The sequence below is a fragment of the Rhinolophus sinicus genome, chromosome 15, assembly GCF_057876585.1.
Source record: "Rhinolophus sinicus isolate RSI-liver-muscle chromosome 15, RSI-T2T, whole genome shotgun sequence".
In the NCBI taxonomy this organism is placed as follows: Eukaryota; Metazoa; Chordata; class Mammalia; order Chiroptera; family Rhinolophidae; genus Rhinolophus; species Rhinolophus sinicus.
Window position 1 is genome coordinate 82,819,323 of NC_142515.1, and position 25,683 is coordinate 82,845,005.

At 48.2% G+C, this 25,683-nt stretch overlaps 1 protein-coding gene across 7 annotated transcripts in view; it reads right to left on the reverse strand.

Annotated features, from left to right (window-relative positions):
• The window catches only part of GATAD2A (GATA zinc finger domain containing 2A), a 91,688-nt gene extending 68,501 nt beyond the window's left edge, over positions 1–23,187 (reverse strand). For 2 of the 7 annotated variants that reach the window (XM_019736881.3, XM_019736883.3), the window contains exon 1: positions 22,845–23,185. The gene's annotated coding sequence lies outside the window, so the exon portion shown is untranslated. Of the gene's footprint in view, positions 1–10,567; positions 10,845–22,844 lie in introns of those variants that run through there. The other 5 variants (XM_074337805.2, XM_074337802.2, XM_019736880.3 and 2 more) reach the window with 5 other exon arrangements.
• Between the last annotated feature and the right edge of the window lie 2,496 nt (positions 23,188–25,683).

Sequence of the window (25,683 nt, forward strand, 5' to 3'; positions counted from 1 at the left end):
GGCTCAAACCTGAGCCACTGCAAATGAGGGACAATCTGACTCTGACACCATACTTGGGCTGGGTCCTTCCCAGGACTCTGGGGAAATTTCCTAGAGCAAAGATCAGCACACCACAATTCTTCTTCTGAGAGCACACTAACTTAACCCTTTACTGAACTGCTGGAAACCTGGAGACCTGAGCCTCACTGTGCCAACCGGGTACTGTGGTCCTCCTTCCTTCTGTTCCAACAGCACAGCCAGCCTTCACCCACGTGCGGCAGTAAACAGAGCAGAGAGAGAACAGTGGGAGAGAGACCAGTTCCCCTTGCCACTGACACAGCAAGGATGTGAGGATGGCAGAAAACAAAGAACCTAAAGGACACAGGGCTAAGAGGACAGCCCAGGCCCTGCAGGGAGGCCTTCCCAGGTGGACAATCGCCCGGGCACACACTGGCCCTTCCAGCTCTGCATAGGGGGCACCTGGCTGCCACCTTCACCTAATTCACCTGATTCCTCACTGCGACCCTCAACCCCAAATCAGGACCCTGACAGTATCCTGGTCATCGCGAGGCAGGTGCCATTCTGTGACCCAAGTCATTTTTTCCCACGTGCCCAATCTCCAAGGTCCCTTTCCACAACCACTTCCCACTCCAAAACCAGTGTTGTCACTGACGGGACACCCACCTGTCTTCTCCCCAGACTCTGCCAAGAGCTAGGATTTGAAAACATTTGAGCAATGTGTGAAACAAGGAAACTTTCTCAAACCAGGAAGCAGCAGCTGTTGGAATAATTCACGTGGATATTTCAGAGAAGCATCTTAATCATTCTGGGTCTTTCTGGAAAGTGTTTAGAATCTCAAGCTGGAAAATCCTCAGAATCTAGAAAATGTGGTTACCAACCAGTTCCCAGCGCACTGGAATCACACCGAGCCTCTTTCTGGTCCCTCTAATTGCTACAAAGCTCTTTTTCTCAGGCTAAGCTAACAGTTATGTCCCTCTTTCCATCCGTCCGTCCATCCATCCATCCATCACTTCACTGTTGGGAGCAGAGCAGAACAAACTTTTCCTACTATACGAGACAGTCTCTCAGATACTTTATTCTTTCACCTATCATTTATTGCAGTCACCTAACACAAAGCGCTGTTAGTTTGGGGAAGAGGGGATGCAAGGACAGACCAGGTTCTGCACCTGGCCCTGGAGCCCTCAGCTATCCAGCAAGGTCACCAACGTGCCCTGAGGGTCCTGACAGTTAGCCAGGACCCCCATGCCACAATCCACTGTATCCTCCCAGCCCAGAGAAGCAGAGAGTGGCTGGCCATGCAGGGCCACAGGCTAGGCTGGCTCAGTAACACCCACCTTCTCCCAGACAGTAGACATGACTTCGAACCACACTCTCCAGGTCCCAGCTCACTTCACCTTTGCTCAAACTCAGCACCCCTAAAACCAAAGACCCACAATCTGGGAACCTGTGTCACCTACCAGTGCTTGCTCTGCTGCTACCTCAGATTTGCTCCTGCCCACCCTTCCTCTCTCTCAGGGCACCCTGCCCTGTCTCCCCAAGTGGCCTTAGATCCCTGAGGGCAGGTACAGGCCATCTCACCCATCATGGACCCCAGGAGCACAGCATAAGCCAAGCAGGGAAGGGACCCGTTGCTGAATGGACAAATAACCTGTCCTCAGCCCCTGGTATGCCGTTAGTCCCCACCCAATCTCCCTGCACAGTGTCTCTGGCACCTGTCCCTGCTTTTTATTAACCACCAGGCAAATTCAAGGCCGTATTAGCTAGCTCATGCCTGCCTTTCATCAATGGCCTTTTCGTGACTGGCTTCCCTGCCCAATTCAAGTCAACGTTCTCCTCCTCAGAAACCTCTGAAGGCTCTCCATGCTTTTAGGATAAAGTGTAACCAGCTTTCCATTTAAGGTCATCAACAATAATCAGAACCTGCGTTTTTCAACCTTCTTTCCTACTTGTAACTTCCCATAAACCTGGCATCTGAGAGGGTGATCTGCCAATTCCATGCCTCCCTGACGCTCCAGGGCAGGGGACATGCCTTGTGAACAGTCTAGCCCAGTGTGACGAATCTTCTCCACAAGAGCTGTAACCCCCAACGCCAAGACAACTGTATCTCGTCTCAGAATAGTAGTGGAGGAGGGGAGATGCTGGATGGGATGGGGACAGACACAAACCAGGTGCCCATCTTTTTCATGGCATGGCATGTAACAAAAATTATATTTGCACAACACACTGGAGTAAAGTGGGGCTACTCACAGCCTGAGGAGCTCGCCAGAGGCTGGAGCCACCTGGCTGTAAGGACATCTCTGCCCCAGTTACCCAGCCCAGCCCAGCGGCTTAGAAGCTCTGCTTAGAGCATCAAATCCCACAGCCAGTGACACATCTCCTGCTGTCATTTCACCATGTGGTGGTGAGAAGCATCACTCCATAGGGTACCAAGCAGAGGAGCTTACGCTCTTAAATGTTAATGGCTTAACTTTTTAAATAACTTAAAGAAAAAAAAGCGATCCATAGACTTAGAAGGATGGTTAAATATATCAGAGCTACCCTAATTTTTCTGAGCAATTTCAGTTTCCTTTTCCCTTCTGCCATAAACCAAGGCAACAAAGTGGGCAATCTCCCACCATCTCACACTTTACAGAAGGTGGGTGAACATTTCGGAGCTGCTCACCCTGTGCGGAGCTCCTTTCTCCTAATGATGACCTGTCCACTTCTGTTGCCCTTTGTGGCAGTCACCTAATCTTATCTCTGGAAAGAGGAACCCCTTTTGCACTCCCTGAGGGGGGGAGCAGGTACCTAATGGCGCCAGCAACAGGAAAGGCCCTCCATTCCATCGTGAATGAGATCCTGGCTCACCCACGGGGCCTCCTGGAATTCCTCACCGCCACAGCCTCCACCCTTTATCTCCTCTCCTCCAAACAAAACATGTTCAACCCCTCTAACCAGTCCTGTGATATGGTTTAAAGACCACTCTAGGAGCCAGAACAGACTATCCCAGATATAAAAGACATGCAATAAATAACCTCCCTCCATGCTTTTTAGTAGCCAGGTTGTACTGCTCTAGAAGCATCCAGTATCCTCGGCAGAGTGTCCAAGCCCCTCTCTCCTGCCCTGGATTAGCACAGCTGACCACAGGAGCCTGGTCTAGGAACTGACGTTTAGCCAATTCCACTTTATTTCCATGGGTTGCTTTTCTGGATCTTGAAGTAGTCACCCGCATGTTACCTGAGGGATGTCTACCAAGTAAGTGCCATTACTTTTTTTTTTTGAACAGATGGAAAAAGCAGTTTTATGCTCTTAAAAATTGAAAGCTATCATCCACTCCACTCCAGAACAGGAAACACAGGCAGAGCTGAAGAACAACAACAAAAGGCAGCCCTGAGATTCCAGAAGCAGCCCTGAGATCTCCCTCCCTATGTCCTGTATCACCCTCACACCACAATGACCTCAGGGTTCACAAAAAGACACGGCCCTGAGGAAGGAAATCTGCCAATAAACCTACATAAATAAAGCGAGGAGGAACCTAAAACAAAACTAACCAAACCATGAAGCTATAAGGACAACAGACCCAGACCAGGGAAGCTCCAGGAGGGAAGAGGCAGCTATGTTCCCTTCTCTTCTGCCACTTAGCCCAGGGAAGACCACTCCTCCTCTCTGGGCCTCAGATTCCAGAATATAATATTAAGGGTTGCCCTGCTCATCTTTTATTTTTTAATTGGGGAGTTTTGGAGAACAGTGTGTTTCTCCAGGGCCCATCAGCTCCAAGCCGAGTTGCCATTTTCAATCTTTAGTTGCAAGGGACTCAACTGTGGGAATTGAACCGGCAACCTTGTTGGTGAGAACTCGCGCTCTAACCAACTGAGCCATCCGGCTGCCCCGCTGCCCTGCTCATCCTGACTGAAGTCTGTGCCGAATGGTGGGCACAGAGCAAAAATACAGAAGCAAGCTAGTCCCAGGTGAATCCTAAACTTGTCTGCTGCCCAGGGACCAAAAATAGTTACATTTCTAATGCCCTGCCTGACAAATCTAAATTGGCAGTAAGGCTGCAATTACATTTCAATCCAGCCTCAGTATCTTTACCCAAGAAAACTTCAGAAGCAGACCAGCCAACTCCTACTACTGACACCTGAGGCTCTCCGCCTTCTCCCCAGACTTCAGAATCAGGATATGTCACTTGGGTTGGATAGAGAACAAAAAAAAAAAAGCCTCAACAATACAAACTAAACATTTGGAGAGGGAAGGCAGGAGACAGAGGACCCACAAACTGCTGAGGCCAGTTAATCAAACAAAAGTGTTAAAGAAAACATAAATCAAACCCTTGCAATCTCCCAGGGTTCCAGTAGGTATAGGAGAATCCCACTCAGGGAGGGATCTAACTACATAATCCTCTCAAAGAACCACCCCCCATGGAGGGGGTGGGCATTAACCCTTTACATGCACAGGAACAATACATGAGGCCACAGAAAATGGAGTCCAGGTGTTCTGTCAACGACGCACAAGTCCTGAGATCACAGGTCTGGAGTGACTCAACCAATTCAGCCCAATGCCTTCAAATCAAGAATTCAGTTTGCCATTTTCCTACTTTCCCCAAACCGGTGAGCAACTGGGGAAAATGTGTTTCCTGTGTGGATATGAATAAAGGTTAGCAGCAAAGGTTTCAGAATTGGCTGGCATAGTGAGCCTGAACACAACACAAGAAAAGTAACAAGCTGTTGTCATTGCCACAAAAATCCACCAACTGGAAACTAAAGTGACCTGCCCCGAAACCTGCTCACCTCCAAGGTCATGGAGAGCAGCTGCCTCTAAGGTAAGAAAGTGTTCTGTAGAGTTTAACAGCCAGACTCAAGAGCTAATTGCACGTAACAATTGGGAAGAAGGAAATGTTATGCTGGATTATATGCAAATTTAAGGCCACAGGGTTTTTCACTTTACTTCTGTATAATCTTTTAGGTGAACTCTCCTTACAATGAGCTCCCTAGACCTCCAAAATTGTTAGTCTACTCTGTTAGGAAGAAAATCTGTCTGCTCGATTAGCTTCCATTGTGTGTGATAACTGGCCGCTGAGACCCTAAGGGGATCGCCTAGTAGTAGTAACCTGGGAGGAGGATTTCCCTCAGAGGTGAATGGCGGAAACAGAGACGGGCACACCCTTGACTACGTACCCTCATAGCCTTCCTATCAGGTCACAGACACAGTCACCATCTACAAATGAGAAAGCTGAGGTCAGGTAGCCAAGCTTAAGGATAAAAAGTGGTAAACTGTAGTCAATGACAAAGCCAGGACTGTTCAATTCCCAAGCCAGCTAGAGAGCTGGAAGTCTGGAAGCAGGATTGGATACGGGCCAGGCTCTCCCATTTGCCACTGCATACACCACCAGGCAACCCATTTCACATCCCTGGCCAGAGTCCACTCAGGGATAAAGCCAGAGATGCAGGGGCCCCTCTTGGTTCTCACAGGCAGGATCCCATGACAAACATGCCTGGCAAACATCTTCCCATCACACGTAAGGAGGGGCTGTCCCTAAAAGTCAGACCATGTGAAGGGTTCAGCAAACCAAGGGACAGGAAAGGGGCTGCCTCCTTTCCCCTGGTGAGGCCCCACAAACCTAGCCATTCTGTATCTCTAGGGAGGGGTACAACGACATGCAAAGTCTGAAATCAAAAAGGCTGGAGATCAGTCCAAGCTGTAGAATAACAGCAAGGTGACCCGGGCAATGTCACTCTCTGTAGGGAACTTTGCCTTCTTCCATCTGGATGGTGGGGATGGGCTGTGGCTCCAAGGGGCACGAAGCAGTGACAATTTGTCCCACACACGTGAATCCACACACAAGAAACAGCAGTCATAAATGCTTTTGTGCTCTGCCTCATCTGTTCTAGTCGTAACAGTACACTGACTGAATTCCAACTTATACATACTAGGCGCTGTGCAACGCCACTTGAATTTATTGCCTCACTCCCAACTCAGCACTCAAGGTAGACAGTACCACCCCCTTTTAGAAATGGGAAACAGGGCGAGGTTCAGCAAGGTCAGTCACATCATTAGGAAGTGGCTGCGCAGAGCTCACACACCTCTGTCTAAGGCAAAGCCAGGACTGGCCCAGGACGCTGCTGCCCGGACCTGCGGCCTGAGAATAGGCCCACAGCCTCACCCAGCAGACAGCGGGCGGCACTGTACACAAGCGGCCTCCCTGGCACCCGGAGGAGCTGGCTGGCCACTATATTGCAGCAGTATTTTTTAAGTGTGCTCAAAGGCATCACTTCATTTAGGCTGAATTAAGTTTGAAGGCTCAAACCAAACGATCTGACTGGCAAGGCAGGGCAGGTGGTGTGGGGTCTGGGGACAGAACTGCAGGAGGCCTGGCTGAAGGATTCTCTAACCTCCAATGGACACTTTCTGTCCAATCCCGCACCACCACCCCCTTCCAGCCGCCAGCTGCAGCTGTACCAAGTAGCCTCAAAGTCCTACAGCCTCAAACCTTCCTCCAAACTCCTGCCTCAACTTGCTGGGAGCCCCCCCTTTGGGGTACTGGCCATGCCCTGCCAGCACATCCTATTTCAGAAGCTGGCCTTTCTGTTCCTCAGACAGCTCTCACGTCTTCAATCCTTTCATATAAGGAACCCAAGAACTGAGAAGCAGGGCAGGAAAGCAAAGTCCCTGACAAATTCACCTGAGAGGGGGTACCTTTGTGAGGATCGACAGAAAGTGGATGCAGGGCACTGAGAAGCTGCAAGGTCCCTTTCCCCACACTCTGGAGGATTCCCAGTCACTTCCTAAGGCTACCTGCAGGTATTCTATTAAATCCCTTTGTCTTCTAAAAGACTAACCTACATTTTCATCAGACAAAAAGAGGTCACAAATACAGCCTAGATAGCGAGGGGAGGGGTAAGAAGCCCATGGTCTGACATTCCTCTTGACTAAAAAGTCCTAAATCATGTTTGCCAGAATCCACCTGTGTGCAGGGTCCGTCCCCAGCTGGTACTTTTGTTTCTAAGAACACACTCTCACTACTTTCACCTCGCTGCCACCACTTCAGTTCCTGTCTGTTTTTTTTTTATCTCAACCTCTTAACATGCTGCCTTCCTAATTCAAGTCAAAGTCGTAGTTAGTACAATAAGTTTTGTTACCTCAAAGAATAGCAAACTAAGTACAGACGGTCTAATTCACCTTCTAAAACAGTTCAGATAACTCAAGAGCATCCATTCTAACAATGGACCACACTTAGCAGGCAGCACAGTTCTGTGAGCCTCACACGATGACACTGCCAACTTGTTCTTCTGGTTCTGCCACGCTTCCCAACCCAACAACTGTTACCAGGGAATCCCAGAGATGCTCTATTACCCCAGGACAACAGCTCATGAAGACCTCACCTGTTCCATAATCTTCCTAGTTTTCTACAATGAGTATAAAGTAACTCAATTCTCAAGGAGAAAAATGTCTAAGGAAACAGCCTTGGCCATTCTATTTGATGGCACAGAAACACCCAAGTCCAAGCAGGTAGTTCTCCAGACAAGCACTTGAGTTGCCCACTTTTAGAGGTTAGCTCACTGATGGTCCTTTAACTGAATTCAGTGGTAAGGGCATTATATTTTTGTCTGTGTTGGGAATTAACAGATTCAAAACTCTGCAGGTCAGTCTTAATTTTCTCCCAAGAGATCAATCACCAGAAAATGCCAATATTTCATAAAGCCTTAGCTCCCTTCCCACTCATGTCCTTCAGAAGCCTGTCAGTCATCTGCTAAGCCCAACAAGGTCCTGGCTGTGGACTCCACACCACACCAGCCCCTTGAACCCTCCTTATCCTCTACAATAGGGTCCCACTGCTCTCAAGGTAAATCCTAGACCCCCTTAGCCCCAGGACTACCCATCTTATCTCCCTCATCTCCCCCCCCCATGTGCGCATGTGCTCTAACCACACCAATCTTCATTCAGTCCCAAGCACTCTGCCAGAAATGCGCTCCCTTTTTCTCTTTACCTAGTTAGCTCCTACTTGCCCTCTGATCCCAACTGGAGGAAGAACCCTTTGAGTCTTGCTCACCAGGTAAACGGTGTCCTTCTCTCCCTGGCCCTTGTAAATTTCCCCATGTCTATGAGATTACGATTTCTCTCCCACTAATCTCACTATAAACTCCACTGAGCAGGGATTCCTAACAGTGCTGGAGGCACAATACACACTCCAATATTTATTGAATAAATCAATCCAGAAATCACTACTTGCAATGCCAGAAATCCACAATATAAATAATGAAAAACAAGTGAGAGGAGCTACTGAAGAATTGAGAATTGGAGTCTTTAAAATGTGTTTTATTACTCAAATAAAAAAAGTTCCTCATTTTATTTTAAGAAGTCATAAAATACAGATATCCAAGTTGTTTGTTTGTTTGTTTTTTAAAGAAAACTACTGCTAATCCTAATCGAGAGAGATTTTGTTGTTGACATTTTGGTACAAACCCTTCCAGGATTTTTTTCTACTAATAGTGGCATTATTTCTCTCTTCACTATCAAAATATAAGATTGTAGGATCTGCCAAATGATACTGCATTAAGAGATGACTTGACATTAAAAAAAAAATGACGTCAACTGAGTGGAAGTAACAATGCATCCAAACCAGTAATACAGAAGCCATCCCATTCTCTACACCACATCCAAAATGACAGACAATCCTCTGTAAAAACCAGCTTCAGAATCTTAGGAGAGAAATAACAGATGAAAGACGAACGGTGGGGGAGTAAGGAGAGAATCTTAACAAATCACTCTCAAAATTCTCACTCTAAACTGCCTCCTTTAGAAAAGTTAACTTTTCTAAGTTGGAAGCTGAAGAAACAAACGCAAAGAGGTGACTCTGTGGCTTGACTCCTTAAAGGAAAGGCCAACTGGAAACTCCGCTCTCCGAGGACAAAGCATGGCTATAATGGTGTCACCAGGTCACCCTAAGCAGAGGTGCAATGAAGCCTGGACAAGCAAATGACCTTGTGTTTTAGGAGCTCCCAGGAAACGCTCACACATTGGGTTTGCAAACAAGAACATCCCTGGGTTCTGGCACCCCACACATAAAGTTCAAGCCCAGCTCTTGCTTTCCACCACTCAGCAGCCTTGGGCATGCAGCCTGGCCTCCAAGAGCCTCACTTTCCTCATCTGTAAAGTGGGGACTGTACTCTCCCCTCTCCATCAGACTGTTAACCGGCACCGAAGATGTCTGTGCAGTGAGCTTGGCATACAACACCGCACTCAAATGTGGGGGCTAGTGTGATCTATTAGCTCTCCTCCACAGCTTGCTGTCAGGTCTAACTAATGATCTTATGTACTGATCATACTGATACTAACTGGGTGTGAGCAAACATTATTTCACATAATCTAACTTAAAAGAAAACTTGTAACCACTACCAGAAGAAAAAGAATATCAACAAAACTGAAGCAAATGCATAGAAGTCTGTCTGTCTGTGAAGATTCTCTGTGCTGCCACAGGTAGAAGGTGTTACTGTGTGAAACAGATACACAGAACCAGAGACTTAACAAGCACTGTGAACTCCAAGAAAACTGAAAGAAGTAAAAGGATGAGGAAGAGAGAAAATTAAAGGCTCAAGTGACTCACCGGACTTTGAACTAAAGAATCCAAAGCTCTTAAGATAAGGATGAACTACTACACACCTAAAGACTTAGGTCAGATGCACAAAATTAAGCAGTCCCTGCAAAATTCCCAAGGCAAGGCAGAAACGTGCACCCAAGGGTTGTCAGTCAGTTCCCTAGGGAGGGGTCTCCATTCATTTCTGGGTCCCAGTTTGGCGCACACACCAAGTGTCAGTCACGCTCTAGGCTGGGGCCCTGCCCATAAGCCTTTCCTTGTTGAAGTGATCAATTCCGATTCTTGGCAATAATCCCTTTAAAAGGCCAGCTGCTGCTGTCTAGTCACTGATGCCGACCCATTCCAGGTGGGAAAAAAGAAATCAATACGGCCACCGCCTAGATAGGGAGGCAAATTTAAAGTGGAGGGCCCTGGGAAGGACTGGAGCCCAGAGTGGGGGAAGGGTCCCGCGCGGCTCCCGGGGGTCAGGCAGGAAGGGCGAGAGCGGGGGGAGGGCCAGCCCTGCAGGCGTGGGCGCGCGGGGACTCTTATTCTGACACTGGATCCGCCGTCGCCGCCGCCACGGGGGCCAGCGCCGCGGCCCGACCCGCCCGGGACCCCCACCCCCCGCCCCTCGCGCCCACGTGCCTCCGGCCCACCGCCCCCCCAACCCCGCCAGTCCCGGCCGCTCGGAAGCAGCGCTTCAGGGCCCGGCCCCTCCCCAACCCCCAAGGAAGCGCAGGAGGTACTGGGACGACGCCGAGACTTTCCCGGACCCCCGCCCAGCCCGGCCCCCACGTGCCGGGGCGGCGTCGGAGCGCGGAACTTTCCAGGGCAGCGGGAAGAAGACGCTCCCGGAATACAAGGAGTAGAACTCGCTCACCCTCACTTTTCCACGCTCAGGCAGGGGTCCCTCGCGACCCCCCGACCCTGTCCGGTCCGCGCGGCCCGCGCCGCTCCAGTCTCCACCGCACTCCCCCGGCCCCGACCCCCCGCCAAGTTTGGTCCGGAACTTACCGGGCCGCGAGCCGGCCGGGCCCTAAAGCAGCGCGCGGGTTCACGGGGCCGTGGGGCCGGGGTCGCCCGCGGGGCCGGGCGGCCGAGGGGCCGGGGGCGCCGGGCCGTGCGCGCTCGCTCCGCCTGTGGGGCCGCCCGGGCCCGCGGCGCTCGCTCCGCCGGTCCGCCCTCCCGCCCGCGCCGCCGGCCAGATAATGCGCCCCTCGGCCGCACACATGGAGCCCGGCGCCGGCGTCACCGCCCGGGACATGCGCACCAGGTCAGCGCGCCCGGCCCGCGGCCCCCAAAACACCGGGGAGCTCTTAAAGGCGACGCCGCCCGCCCGCGCCCGGGTGGGCGGGGCCTGACGGTCGGGGGCGGGGCCTGAGTGTGAAGGGCGGAGCGAGGCCAGCCGGTCGGCACCGCCCCGGAAGCACCACCCTCCCGACCGCTCTCCACGCTACGCCCTGCTCCGCGCGTCAGTTTCCCACGCGGGCTCGGGCGGGTTCCCAGCGCAGGGCTGAGGGGTCCGGGCCAGCTCACCCGCCGCAGAGCCGGAGGGCCGCACCCAGGGATGACTCACGAAGCGCTCGCGACGCACTCACAGCTGACCTCGCTCCAGCTGAGCTGCGCGACTAGGAGCAACTCAGCGGCTTTTTAAAACCGAAGTCAGAATGCCACCCCTGCGGGATCGTCACACAGAAGCTCCTCTCCCGGTGATCGACTAAACCATCACTTCTCCAGCTCAGTGAAGAGAGTTCTACGAAGTAAGTTCCAGAACCACCCACTTCTAGACACTTGGGGATGGCTGCGCTCCCTCTCCAGTTACCTCCCAATCTGCCCGAGTGCCTCTGGGAGAAGGTAACCCCCCCTTCCCTTCCAAGAAAGCAAATCTGCACCCGTCCTTCTCCAGTGACATGAAGGAAACACGCGAAACACCGTCTAACCTGAAAGAGGATGGGCCTTGGAGATACTAAACTACAAAAAGCTGAACACAATTTCAGTAGGGAAAACAAAATATTAGCACAAGAAGGCTCTCAATATCAAGATTACGTTGTAAAGAATCACCAAAAAAGGCCCTTCTCATGTTTTTTCAACGTTAAAACAAGTTATTCATGATGAGACATCTAGACTCCTGAATAGTGGCTTTTGGTGTTTTGGTTTTTTTAATCACGCATTCTAATATATATTCATACAATTGAAACAAAAGTTTCACCAAACATCCCTTTACCATTTGCATTCTGATATTTTCTATTCTATTTCATTTAAAAAAAGAGAATCAGTGTAATTCCAACCAGATTGCTCAACCCCAAACGTGAAAAACACTTAACAAAGAACAAGTTTTATAAATAAAGTTATTTTTCTTCTATGTGCTCCCCTTCAACAAGAAGTTCAAAAAAGCCTATCTTAATTCTGTGTTGAATTCCAAACACAACTGGAAACTTTTTGTAGTTGATTCCACCATCACCATCCCCACCCCAAAATCTTCCAACTGCTTAATGCAAAATCTGGCCCAACCTCCCCTGGGTCTAAAGAGAAGAATTCTTCAAACTGAAAAAAACAACACAAAATAGTGTTGACCCTCAAACTCATTCCCTGACCCAGTTTTGTCAGCAATTTGCTTTGCTACAAAGAAATTCACATGCTCAAATTCAAAAACCAAACAAAAACTATCTTATTCTCAAACAGATGACTTGGTATAGAAAAGTTCCCTGATCCCCTGCAATAATCGGTTAAAGCAAACATCCAGAATTTTCACTTTTAATTTGGCAGCTGTATATTTTGAGAACTGCTTTACTCTACAATAATGAATCAGATGATGTATATTAAAGCAATACAAGCAAAATATTACCTCACTGCTCCTCACCTGGGTCTTGACTAATGCCAACTTAATTAACTACAAACAGCAAAGTGTGGTCAGGTGGGAGACCTGAGACTTGAGATAGATGTAGGGATTCCAGAGTCAAAGCTGGCAAGCCCTGTGTGAGTCACCAAGGTGACAACCACCCTGTTTTAAAGAGGGAGGCATCAGCTGCAACATATTAATGACACTGAGGTGTGCACTGGTGACAGGCGGACTGCTCCAAAGGGCAGTGCCAACTTCTCCAGCTGGGAAAGCAGGGGTGGGGGTGGGGTGAAATAGTTACAAGGTTTATTTTTGTGATAGGAAGAGAGACAGGTGTTTAGATGGGAAAAGGTGACAGTGAATCAAGACCCGATGCTCAAGTGGGCGAATACTGAGGTTAGTTGGCCGAAAGACCTTGCTGTCTCAGTGCCTAGTACTGGACTAAACAGCAAATAGTTAAGCTAGATGATTATGAAATATGATGCAATCAACTTCAGATACCATTCTAAAGCTAAAGCAACTCTAAGAGACAATTAGGGCTAGAACCATGTTTTTCTCAAAATTTTCCCTCTACGCTAAGAACAAGGTAGTCAATTCTTACAGATACCAGTTACTTTAAAAACACTTGTTACTTAATTAAACAAAATTATCTTCCAAATTCACTTTAAATTTCATATCCTTCATAGGTCAGATCCTCACTAATAACAGACAGCTAAGCCTCCTTCCACACTAACTACTGCAAAAATATTCTAATCATCTTTCTAATGTACTATTAGATAAACTTCTAAACACCATCTGACCCTGTTCCCGCACAACAGAGGGACTAACGGAAAGAAATTTGAGCCAAAATCAGAGTTCAGGTCCTTTTATAGCAGAAATTGGTCAAAGACTTCACAATAGTGTGAAACTGAAAAGGAGTAGCATCACCTACTGAATGTTTAAGGTACTGTACTTTTTTGTTTTTAATCAAGAAATGTCTTTAGTTCCTGGTGGATAAAAAGTAAGATGTCTTATGTGATAAACACTGATTGACAAGAACTAAGAGACCACCTGTCCCAAGGGTTTTGCAGGTTGAGGAGCCTACAGACACCAGCTCCAGAAGTTCACAGGCTGGTGGTACAGAAAGACACAGAATGATTTCAGTGCAGAAAATGCACTCATAGTAAAGACTGAGGAATCACAGAGGAAGGGGTTGTTCCTCTGCCTGGAGAAGGATGGGGGGAATCTTTGTGGATGTGACATTTGAGCCAGCTAACAGATGAGCATCTGAGGCACCTGGAACAGCAGACGCAAAGGCCAGAGCTGGCTACACCTGGAGTGTGGGGGCTTTGGGTCAGAAAGGACTAAAAACGGATAGATTCATTATATTTTAAACTTTCTAGATGCCATTCTCTCTCAAACACAATAAATTATCAGCTAGTTACTTAAATTCACAAGCTAAGCAGATCTACTTGTTTTATGAGAAGCTCTCTAAAGAGTAAACAATGTACACATTGAAGTGTACCAAGTTTTTTTTAAGTACCCTTATGAACGAGAGCATGACCACTTTCCATACTTTGCATTTTTAATATTCTAAAGTCTAAAACTGTTTTCATTGAGTTTAGGGACAATATAACCACGATCTCTAAGAGAGGATTGTTTTAAAGTTTCTTATTTCACTGCAAATTCATGTTCACGTGGTGAGATTACAAATTGGTTAGGAGAGGAAAGGAAAAGTTCATTTCTATGTGAATTTGATTTCCTTAGTACTTTGATATTTTTGGTACATTTTTCAAGGACCACAAAATAGTGAAAGGCGCTATTACAGTGATACTCTATGAAAAATACAATACCCCTGAGGCATTACAGCTGCTAAAACAAATGTCATTTTTAAAATCACAACATTCTTACACTAGGAGTTGGTGGGAGACAGATCAGCACCCCTTTGCCCCATTCCTGTCGTGTATGCTGAAAAGCTCTCTGAAACACAGCTCTCTGGAGATGGGCCACTTTGTCAATGTGTTTGTTTTGTTCTGAGTATCATTTTTAACCATGATTCTGAACAACTTCATGTCTGTGCAATGTGGAGCTCAGGCTCCATCTGCGGTTAGTCTCTGTGTGGTCCTGGTGTCCAACTATTACAGGGTTCTGAGCACAAATGCTTCCCTAAAGGGTTAAATACAAACTGCTCAGAAGTATCATTGTGAACAGGAAGTGTGTGTCCCACTCTGTCTTCATCTCCATGTGTTACCAGGATATCTTTTTTATCTATATGTAGCTTACCAAAACAATGCCCACATAACTTAGATCAATTTTAAGTCTGAAAAGTTAGTAAGTGAACCATGTTTTCTATGAAAATTAAATAATTAAAAGGAAAAATAAATCAGAAAACTACCAGGAAAAAAAAAAGTCTATATGACAATTGTAAGTCTAAAGCTCAATCTATTCAAACCTGCTGAGCAAAGAGTGTTAGTCACATCATCAATCTGCGAATAAACATCCTTGGTTTAGACATGAAGAAAAACATGTTTTAAAAATTTGGTATCCAGTTCACACCCCAATCCCTGGTTGTTAAATGGCAGATCTTCCAAATAGACATAGGAAGGAGGGAAAACATCCTACCAAAAGTTTTCCTAATAGGATGGGTACTCTCCCTCCTCCCCTGATGCCTAGCATTTCACTAAAGAAAAATACAGGTAGCGGGGTCTTCCTAGTTTTCTCCACAGCTTGAGAAGAAACGCCATGCCTTCTTGCATGCTGACCTAGTCAGGCCAACATTTTACCAATTCCTGGTTTGGGAAGAGTAAGATCTTTATTTCAAATTTAGGTCCAAAGTCAACCTTCAATAGAGATACTTTGAGAGGTTAAATATAAAGCTTGGAAACTTTATAAATATAAAGCCTAAACCTTGAAAATGCCATGCAAGTTAAAAAATCGTCCTGCTATGTTAAAAATTTGAGACCAGCTTGAATGATAACAATTCTCAAAGGAAAAAAATTCAGAAGCCGCCCCCAAATCTGTTCTCTTGAAGCTCCTTTACAGATTAAATTCCATGTAGACTGCATACTATTACAAAAAGAGTCTAGATGGTCTGATTTCACTGGCCATCATTGGTTTCTGATTGAAAAATGCTTATTGAGAGTTCAATTTAAATATGATCTTACTTTGAGTTTAACCTTGAATCCTACTAAGGCATTATATAAGACTGTCTACCCCTGAAGATAACTTTGGGCTTTACTTATCAAAGGTGACCAGTTCAAACTCTGACTTTTAGAGTTTGAACATAACCTCCTCAGGTCAAGAGAGCTCACCAAGCAGTTTTTCTTTTTTCTTTTTCTTTTTAATTTTATTGGGGAATATTGGGGAACAGTGTGTTTCTCCAGGGCCCATCAGCTCCAAGTCGTTGTCCTTCAATCTAGCTGTGGAGGGCGCAGCTCAGCTCCAAGTCCAGTCACCGTTTTCAATCTTAGTTACAGGGGGCGCAGCCCACCATCGCATACAGGAATTGAATCGGCAACCTTGTTGTGAAGAGCTCACGCTCTAACCAACTGAGCCATCCGGCCACCCCACCAAGCAGTTTTTCATCTCCAGGTCCCTACCTGTGCCTATGCTATTCCTCTCCCCAGAATGTCTAGCCACCTACTAGCAAGCAGCTCTCTCTATCACCCCTTCCTTTGCCAGCCCCCCAAATCACCCCTCCTTCCCCGATCTAACTGCAGCATTTCACTACACTTACCAGTTCATGTACCTGTCTTTTCCTGGTAGCCTAAGATGAGCTCCTGTGTCCAGCCAGGCGCCTGACCCTTAGCAAGTTAAATGAATATGTCCATCACCCTCAAAGGTGAGGCTTTTGCTAGTGCAGACTGTAGCCATGTAGAGTATAGGTTTGAGTCTTTTTCCTAGTTCCCCCATTATGCTTCAGGACGCATTACGAGGCCATATGGTAAGCACACCCGGTGTAAGGCTACAATGAATGGAGGGAATGCACTGGGAAAAATCAGTCAACCCACGAACCTCTAGATCATGGCGCTTGGTCATGAACAGCAGCCTATGGCCTCAATGTGAACTGGTTTACTCTCGAGTAGTATTAACTGCCCTAGATAACTATCCAAACTTGGGTGCCAACCTTGAGAGGAACAGTCAGCCTTGATACAATTCTGTAACAACTCCTTTATAGAGCATCTACAACAATCGGGTAACTTGCTTCGTGTTTACCATTCCTACCCCACAAATGAGGAAACTGAGGCTCAAAGAGCTTAGGCCACTTTCCTGAGGTCCCAGAGCCAGCAAGTGGTGAAACCTGAATACAAACCCAAGACTTTCTGGCACTAACGCTTCCACGACACACAGGGCCTCCCATGGTACCTCTACAAAGCAACGAAGACAAATAACGCAAACCATCCTTCAAGAGCACACTCTTGCAGAAGGACCTACCTGCAGCCTGCTTCCTTACGTTCTATACACATCTCCAGAACTTCCCTCTGCAGGCAAGTTCCTACAGGGAACACTGAAAATGCAACAGGAAATCATCCTGTGGCCACTCTGCCAGAGTTCTGAATTTGTGGTACATTAGCCGAGACACCAGAATTGCCAAGTGCAGGTCCTCTGGCTGCTCCCAACTCGGAAAAAGCCACTTAATCAAGGAAAAAGTGAGAACTTGAATGTGTTTTCTATGCTCAAATTGGGGCCTAAGAACTCAGCCTAGAGGGCGGGGGAACAGGAAGTGAGGAGGGTGCAAGCATCCACTTCCCAAGGACAGCAGGGCCCAGAGGTGGGAGCCTGGTCACACGCACAGTTGCATTATTTGTTCACGCCCACTTCCGGCCTGGGCCTGCCTCTTCACCTCCAGCCAGTACTTGGGTGGAAGGAAAGAAAAAGAAGACAGGCTAACCAGAAACTCTCCTTATAATATTATAATACCCTCCCTCTCTCTAGAGTCTGTGCCCCAAATGAGTATCCACCCCAGCCAGCTCTCTGGCTCCCTCACCAATATGCGTAAGAAAAGCACGTGTCACATAACTGACCTATACTATTGTATGGACTAACTTAAAATCTTGGTCACAACATAGGAAAAGTCAAAACAGCGCTTCCCCAAGCCCAGTATGAGGGAGCCCCAGGACAAAGGGAACTTCATGCACCAAGAACCTATGAATACACAACAAAGCAGTCTATTTGAAATCTCACTTTTCCCATGCCATAAACAACAGCCAAGCACTCCCCTTGTCTGTATTTTCTTTTTTGTTGTTTTTTGAGATTTCAAACAAGGCAGGAAGGGCTTTTAGAGCAGTTTATCTCTGCGTAATATGCACCGCCATGAAGAAATGCCACAGGATTCCAAAAACACACTGCCACCAACTTCAAGAAAAGCAAAGCTGAAAATGCTCCTGGCAGGGACCATCCCAGACTCTCTCTTGTTTCTCCAAAATTACAGCCGCAGTCATCCTGGATCAACTAGTGCCAACAGCCAACAATCAACCAGGAAAATGCCATCATTTCTGTCTCCTTTTAGAGGCAGGAAACAGAAGCAAGAAGCCCAGTGAGGAAATGAGAAGGGTAGTGAGGTTTCACTTCTAAACCTCCAAGAAACAACACCCTCAAGCTCCTAATATCCAGGGATATTCCCAAAGAAGTCCTGCGATATTCTTTTATTGGTTCGTTTACTTGTCTGCACCTGGGACGTAAGCTCATGGAGGGCCTACTCCATTTGTCCTGCTCATTGCTAGGCCCCCAGCACCCAGGATGGTACACCTGGCGCATGGTAGGCACACAACATTGCTGAATTCTTTGCTGATGTAGGAAGTTATATAAGCCAGAAGATTTAACTGTTTATATTTTTCAATCCAATTTAAGTTGCACACACAAAAAAATATATATACACCTTATGGCCACATTAGGAAAACCTGAGATAAGTAAAGCCCTTACTTGAGAGTTTGAACATCCCTTATAGGCCAGTTTGGAGGGATAAATTCATATAAAAATGACACTCCAGTATAAACAAAGGCAGCCAGGCTGCAGAGAGGATAAAGCCAAACTTAATACTAGAAATTAAAAATAACACCATTCATTCATTCGGATGGAACAACTCCATACAGTAGCTATTTCCCAATTCCAAAAGAGGTCAGTTTCTTTCTTATCAAGATCCCACAGGGATTTAATGCCCCCCATGTTGTCTCCAACAGGAAGGAAACCCTGACTTCCCTAGCTATTTCAGTTATATAAATCAACAGTTTATCGTTCAGAGTTAGAAGCTGGGCAGTGTTGGGACCCACATGCCTTTTAGAGCTGCCCACCAACGGATAACCACGTTACATTACATCTAATAAATGTACTTAGATCAATATAATTTCTAACTATCCAAGGGTTTTTATTGCTGTAAGGATCTTTCAATTAAAAAAAAAAAAGTTTAAAAAACTTCCTGTTAGATGAAAGCGACTCGGTGGTGGCGCCACCATCCACCAGAGTGAAGTCTGTGGCACACAAGAGAGACAGCATAATTTCAAAAGGGATACTGATCCCTTTAAAGTTGTTTACCTTATTTTTTATATATTAAAAATAATAAACTTTGCTCCTTCCTCATATAACGGAATAACCGTCCTTAAAAGCATTAAGAGAAATTTAAGATTAGTGGATATTTCTTGGCCTCAAAAGTCACTTTGTGTGTGTGAGACAGACAGACACGAAGGGAGAGAGTGGGAATATTTCAAGGTGGGGGGGGGAACCCTTCAAACTTGGAAGCAGCCCAGGGGGGACCTAGCTCAGATTTTCACCCATTATTTCCCCTGGGTTTTAGCTATCAGGGCAAGCGCCATCTATCCCCACACTAGTAAGTGAAAAAAAGCCTGGGCCCTACTCACCCCCATGATTTTAGGGCTTTCACTGACTGCTAAGAAAGAATCCTCTTAAGGAAAAAAAACAAAACACTGTCCTGCCCACCCCCAGAGGCAGAGTTAGCATCTCCACAGCTCTATCCAGGGAGCTCAAGGTGAATTCTGATCTCCTCATGGGCACTAAGCCACACACTGGCCCTCTCAAAGTACTATTATTGTGTGGCGTCAAATGCCTTTGTACATCATTTTCCCAGTCTTTTGTCCCCAAATCTGATCCATTACCCTAAAAGAACAGTTCTTCTTTCAAGGTTCTAATGTGTAAGAGATCACTCGCCAGTTAACTGCTGCCTATCACTCACTCACCCGAAGTATGGATGTGCTCCTTTAGGTTTATGGTTCTCCTACTGTTGTCTTCCCACAATTCTTTGTCTATCTTGCCTACGGTCTAATTATACTAATACATCTCCCTACTTGCCCTTAACTCACAAATTATCCCATTTTACAGAGAGAGAAGGCAAGGCCAAGGCAAATTACAAATGCCTGCCACACAGCAAATGTATCTCACATCTGCTATCTGAACACAAAAATGCTACAAGACCCAGGAGGGCAGTGGGCTTTGCAAGAGACATACCAAGTTTCTTTCTCTTCAGGCATATTTAATTTAGCCTTGGCAGAATGTCAAGTGCTTCTTGGTCTGAGAGTGCAGGCCAGAACCCTAATCTCCTGAGCAAAACAACCAACCTTTACTACATACCAACCATGTGCTGGCCGCCTCTCATTTATTCTCTCAGATTCATTCATTCATACGTCTAGGAAGCACTTCCCATCTATAAGTGTCTTCACACACATTTACAGAGATGTAACCCCTCAAATATTTAGTAACGTGCCAATTTTGTGCCATAACTTGTCCGAGGCCACACAACGAGGGAGGACAGACCCAGACTCTGAATCAGGTCCTTCTGACTTCAAAGCTCCCCTCCTCCCTTTCTAACACCCTACCTTGCTGGTTCTGTGGGTTTCATTTAATATAACAAATACGTGCCAGCACTTCTCTGCCCTGTCTCAGGACACCCTAAGCCCTGAGCTTCCCATCATCTTTCCCTGCCCTTCAGGACAGTGCCGACAGCTGACCAGGAAAAGGCAGTAGAAGAGCAACCAGGTCTGCAGCAGCTTCTTGCCTGGACTTGACAACCCCAGGAGCAGAGGGCCCAGGAAACTCTCCAAGCACTTCTCCAACAGAAGAAAATAGCTCGAGTTGAAACTTGTGTCCACATGGTCCACGACAGATTTAGAACTCAAATTATAGCCTCGGCAGGAGTCTTCACAAAGGACTCAAATTAAGTAAGACCCAGATGGAAATGAACAGGAGAGAGACAGCCTTAAGTCAAACTGTAAAGTGAACTGCCGTTCTAGCAGTCAGAGGGAAGAACTCGTTGAAACACTAAACCAAACAGGAGTTCAGTCTATATTTCAGAACTCCACTTCAGGAACGTCCTCTCCACATTTTCAGCCTGAAACTTGTGCATGGACACAAAGTGGTTACAAGTTACTCAGGTTTCAAACTGAGTTCATTCCTGTCCTTTGGACCATCTCTCAATGCCAGCATTCATCTACTTGGGCTCCAGAGAGCTCTGCGTTCCGCAAAGCAGATAAAATTAGCTACCGGAGTGAACTTGGAATCCAGGGTGGGCCATTAAAAAAAGTACATGAGATTTATAAAATCCACGTAAAAATTTCCTTTGGGCCAGGCTGAAGTCACCTCAAACTTAGACAAATGAAGTCAAACCCCATGCGTTGCCTCCTGTCCACCCTTCCTGGATCTAAAGTGACCCATTTCCTGCTTCTTACCCTGCCTTTCAAACCAGAGTGGCCCACAAACTGAGGAGCTTCTAGAGATCAAGGGGTATATCAAAGGGCCTAGGGAGAGAAAAGGCAACAGAAAAACCTGAAGGAGCATTTTTTTTTTTCTCCCCCCCCCCTTTGGGGGAGGAGATGAGTTACACTGTGCAGAGGGAGGACTCAGGCATGGGACAGGAAGTGGATCAGTCCCACAGCTTGACAGTGTGATAATGGGCAGACAATGTTCCAGCCCTGTCCCTCCCGACTCTGTACTGGTCTGACAACACAGTGGTGGCCCCATGGCTCAAAAATGGGGTAACAAAGGTGGTCATCTGGCAACAGCGCCTGCTCCCCCAAATCTAGCAGGTATTAAATTAGGACAAGAGTAAAGGTGGGAGGAGGGAGGGGTTGCCTCTCTGTCTCCCCATTTCCCTTCCAGCCACAAAATCCTCCAGGTTCCCATAAGCTGAGGTAAACGTTCAGAGAAGATTCCCAGTCTGGCAAGAAAGAGGACTGAAGGGGCAATACATTTCTGGTCACTCCTTCCAGAATGGAGGGAGGTGGGCACCACAAACAGAAATAAGGGAACCTTGAAGTTCCAAGGAGAAATGAGGGGAAAGTTTCTCACTTAGAGAATCAGGAAGGAAACCTCGGGAAAGGGGACATGTCCTCAGGCAAGTGGGAGGGGAACCCCTCTGAATGCAAGGATACCCCTCAGAGAAGTGAAGAAATCCACGTATCTCCTATCAGGAGAGGGGATATCTTGGAAAAGCAGAGGCGCGTTTCAGAGATGTTAAGAACCCATAGGAGTGGTGGACATTTCACATTAGGGGGAGAACCTCTGGAGAAGCCAGGGACCTCTCCGAACACGGCAGCATCCATAGATTAGTGGGAACCTAAAAGAAATGGAAAATATTTTGGAAAAGTGGACAACTTTCCCTCAGAAAACTAAGGATCCAGTAAGACGAATGGGCATTTCAGAGTAGTGAGGGACCTCTCAGGAAAATGGAGGCACGCATCAAAAAGCAGGGGGTCCCATCAAAAGTGGGGAGAGCACGGAAAAGTGGAAAGCACGTCCAAGAAGGCTTCTGACATAAGCAGGAATACCTCAGATTAGTTGAGGGACACTTGGGAGAAGAGGTCACCCAAATAAGTGGGGACAGAAAAGAAGGGAGAACATTTCAGAAAGGTAAGGGGGAAGGGGACCTATGAAAAGAAGGAGACACCTTAGAAAAGCAAGGGCAAAAGGGGACGTATCAGAAAGTGGGACAACAGCTCAGAGAAGCTGGGATCTCCTCAGAGAAGGTGGGAGGCGGTCCCTGAAAAGGCGGGATAGGTCGGTCTCTTCAGAGAGGTGGGGGACCCCAGAGAAGTGAGGAGGAGGGTGTCCTAGAAGCAGGAATGTCTCCTGGGAGAAGCGGGGTCCATCAGGGAGGCAGGGGATCCCTAGGAAGACAGGGGGTCCCAAAAAGGTGGGGGGTGGCCCTCAGAGAGGTGAGGTCCCTCAGGAAAGTAAAGGGTCCACCAGAGAAGGGAACTCCCCTCAAAAAAGTGTGGGTCTGCTTAGAGAGGCGAGGCCCTCAGAAAAGTGGGGTCTTTCACAGGTGAGGTCCTTCAATGAAGGGGAATCCCTCTGAGAAGCGGGGGTGCCCTCAGAGGTGGGGAGGTTCCCTCAGAGAAGCGGGTCCCCGCAAACAAGGGGGTCCACGCACTGGAGGCGGTTCCCTCGCAGAAGCGGAAGCCTTAGAGAAGCCCGGGGCACCGGAAGCCGGGGACCCGCCACCAGCGGCGCCGGCCCCTCACTCACCGAAGTTGTTCGGCGCCTCCACGGGTGGCTGCTGGGCCCCGGGCGGCCTCGGGAGGTGGGGTCGGTTCCGGTCCTCTCGGGTCCCGAGGCGGCGGGTCCCTCAGGTGGTGCCCGCGGTGGCGGCGGCGGCAGCGGCGACAGGACGACGGACGGTCGACCGACCGACTGCGCGGACGGCGCGAGGCGCGTTCGGGCGACAGGGATGCGCGTGCGCGCGCCGGGGCGCTGACCCCGGGCGGGAGGAGCCGCCGCGCCGCGCCGCGCTTGGAGCCGCAGCTCCGTCTCGCCGCTCTGTCTCACACTGAAATTGCCCGCTTCGCAGCCCGGCTTCCCCGGTTGCTAGGCAGATTTCGCCTCGCACACTTCCGGGTTGAGGCGCGTCTCGCCGAGTGGCGGCACCGCAGGCCAATGAGGTCCGGCCAAGACTCCTGGGATCCGCACCCCATGAGGGGCGTGGCCAGCCTCACGATGGACAGCACCCGACCGCCAATGAGAGCGCTGGCCGGCTCGCCCTCGGGATCGCGCTGGAGGCCTGGGCGGGCCTGAGGAGGTGGGAAAGGGTGACTGACAGGGGTTCTGCCAATGGTAGAGTGAAGCGGACCTCAGGCCCAATCAGGGTCCTGCAGAGGTGGGGCTCCGGCTTCGGGGCGGGAACGCCGCGAAGGAGGGGCCCGGGGGACGCGTCAATTCGTGGCCGGCTCGCTTGGACCCCAGAGGGCTGTTCGACTGGGCTGCCCAGCGGCCGACAACTGGCTGGGCAGGGGGTTCCCCGCAGTGCTCAGCAGGGGCGCCCCACCCACAATGCACCGGAGGCGGCTTGGGCCAGGCGGGCGTGGAGCGGGCACGCTGGGCGGTGGGCGGTGCCGCGTGAGGCGCGCTCAGAGGAGACTGGGCGAGCCGTGGCCCAGCCTTGTTCCCGAGGGGAGTCGTTGCCCCTGTGCTTTTTTCTGACTAGAGTTGTGGGTTCGTTCCTCTTCTGAGGAGAATCTTGGGGATTCTTGCCCATGGCCCCCGTTCTGAGGAGAATCTTCGGGATTCTTTGCCTGGCCCCAGTTCTGAAGAGAATCTTCAGGAATCTTGCCCTGGCTCCTCCTCTGAAGAGAATCTTGGAGGTTCTTGCCTACCCGCTTTTCTCAGGAGAATTGCCAGGGTAAGGCTGAATTTTAGAGATTCGGAACCCCAGCTCTCTTTTTCTAAGAAAACTTGTGGGGTTTCGGACTCCTGCCCCCTTTACTAAGGAGAATTTGGGGAATTCACTGCCTTTCCCGAGGAGTATTTGGGGAGCACACTCTGCCTCTTCTGAGCAGTGTTGGGGGGGGTCACTGGCTCTCTTCTTCCCTTGTGTGAGGAGCAATGGGGCTTTGTACCCCTGGCCTTCATATCTGAAGAGAACTTGGGAAATACTTACCTCGTGTGCCCCTAGGCCGTCTAAAGGAGAAATCTGGGACTTCAAGCACCCTTCCTCTCTCCAGAGAGGAATTGCAGATCGATGCCCCCTCACTCCTTTTACTAAAGAAATGCCAGGGAGTGTGCTCCCTGTGCTTTTCCTAAGCAGTATCTGAGTGTTGCAGGAAGGAATCGTTTTTTCCTAAGAATTGCAGCCATTTGACTCCTCTTTCCTAGAAAATTGTGGGGAGTTACACTTCCTTATTAGAAAAACTACCCATTTAGCCATTTAGCCCTCTTTCCCCTTTTTTCGAGGGGGATTTTTCTGTGCAGCTATCTACTTTTTCCCAAGTGTCAAATCTATGACCCTTCCTGATTCTGTCCCTTGTCTAGCTCTTCAGTCCCAGTTTCTTTCTCTTCTGGGTGGGGCCCTTCCAAGAAGCACTCTTGCTTTCCACCCACCCCCCAGACAAAACTAATCAGTCATTCAAACTCTTCTAACAGCGTTTGCACCTCTGTTATAGCAGGTACCCTGTCCTACCAGGTGTTGGTGGCCTTCGCCTCTGTCTTCCCCAAGTTGGTCTGAACTCCTTGCCTGATTTTCCCCCTTCCAAAGAATCCAGTTTTGCTCTTGGCGTTGAACCAAACATCCATTGAATCAAAGGGGTGAAGAAGGCAGCAATGAAAAACACCTACAACACTGTGAGGATTAAATATGGAAAACTTTTATCCACATACACACACACACACACACACCATGCACGGAAGTGTGCAAGGTGCTGAGATACCTGAATTACAGGACAGAACTTGTGAGCCAAGATGAAAACAACAAAGGAAAACAGGCCTGTTAGGCAAGGCAGAATGTTACACTAAAGAGATACCAAGAATATATTGTAGGAATGAAGAGGAGGAAGTGATTAAATGAGATAATGGATGTGAAAGTGCTTTGTAAACCGTGAAGCAGTGTACCCCTGTGGAAAGGATTATTGTTATTGTTACAAGTGGGCTGACATTCCTGTAAGAAAAGTAGAGAATAAATTCTGAGAGTTGGGGGTGGCTGGTTAGCTCAGTTGGTTAGAGTGTGGTGCTCTTAACAACAAGGTTGCCGGTTCGATCACCACATGGGCCACTGTGAGCTGCGCCCTTCACAACTAGATTGAAACAACTACTTGACTTAGAGCTGATGGGTCCTGGAAAAACACACTTAAAATAAGTAAAAGTTTAAAAAAAAAAATTCTGAGAGTCACAGGGATGGGAGGTCAGTAGGGAGCGTTGTGGGGCCTGACTCAGCCTAGACCCAAGTAGCAAGGCTGGCAGAATCCTTGGCTAGGAAGGAAGCCACTGGAAACATGAAAACAACATGTTCCCAGAGCACCTTGTTTGCACCTCTGTTGTAGTAGTACTTACTACATTCTGCAGGTGTCTGGGGCAGTCTGGGTGGACAATAAACACT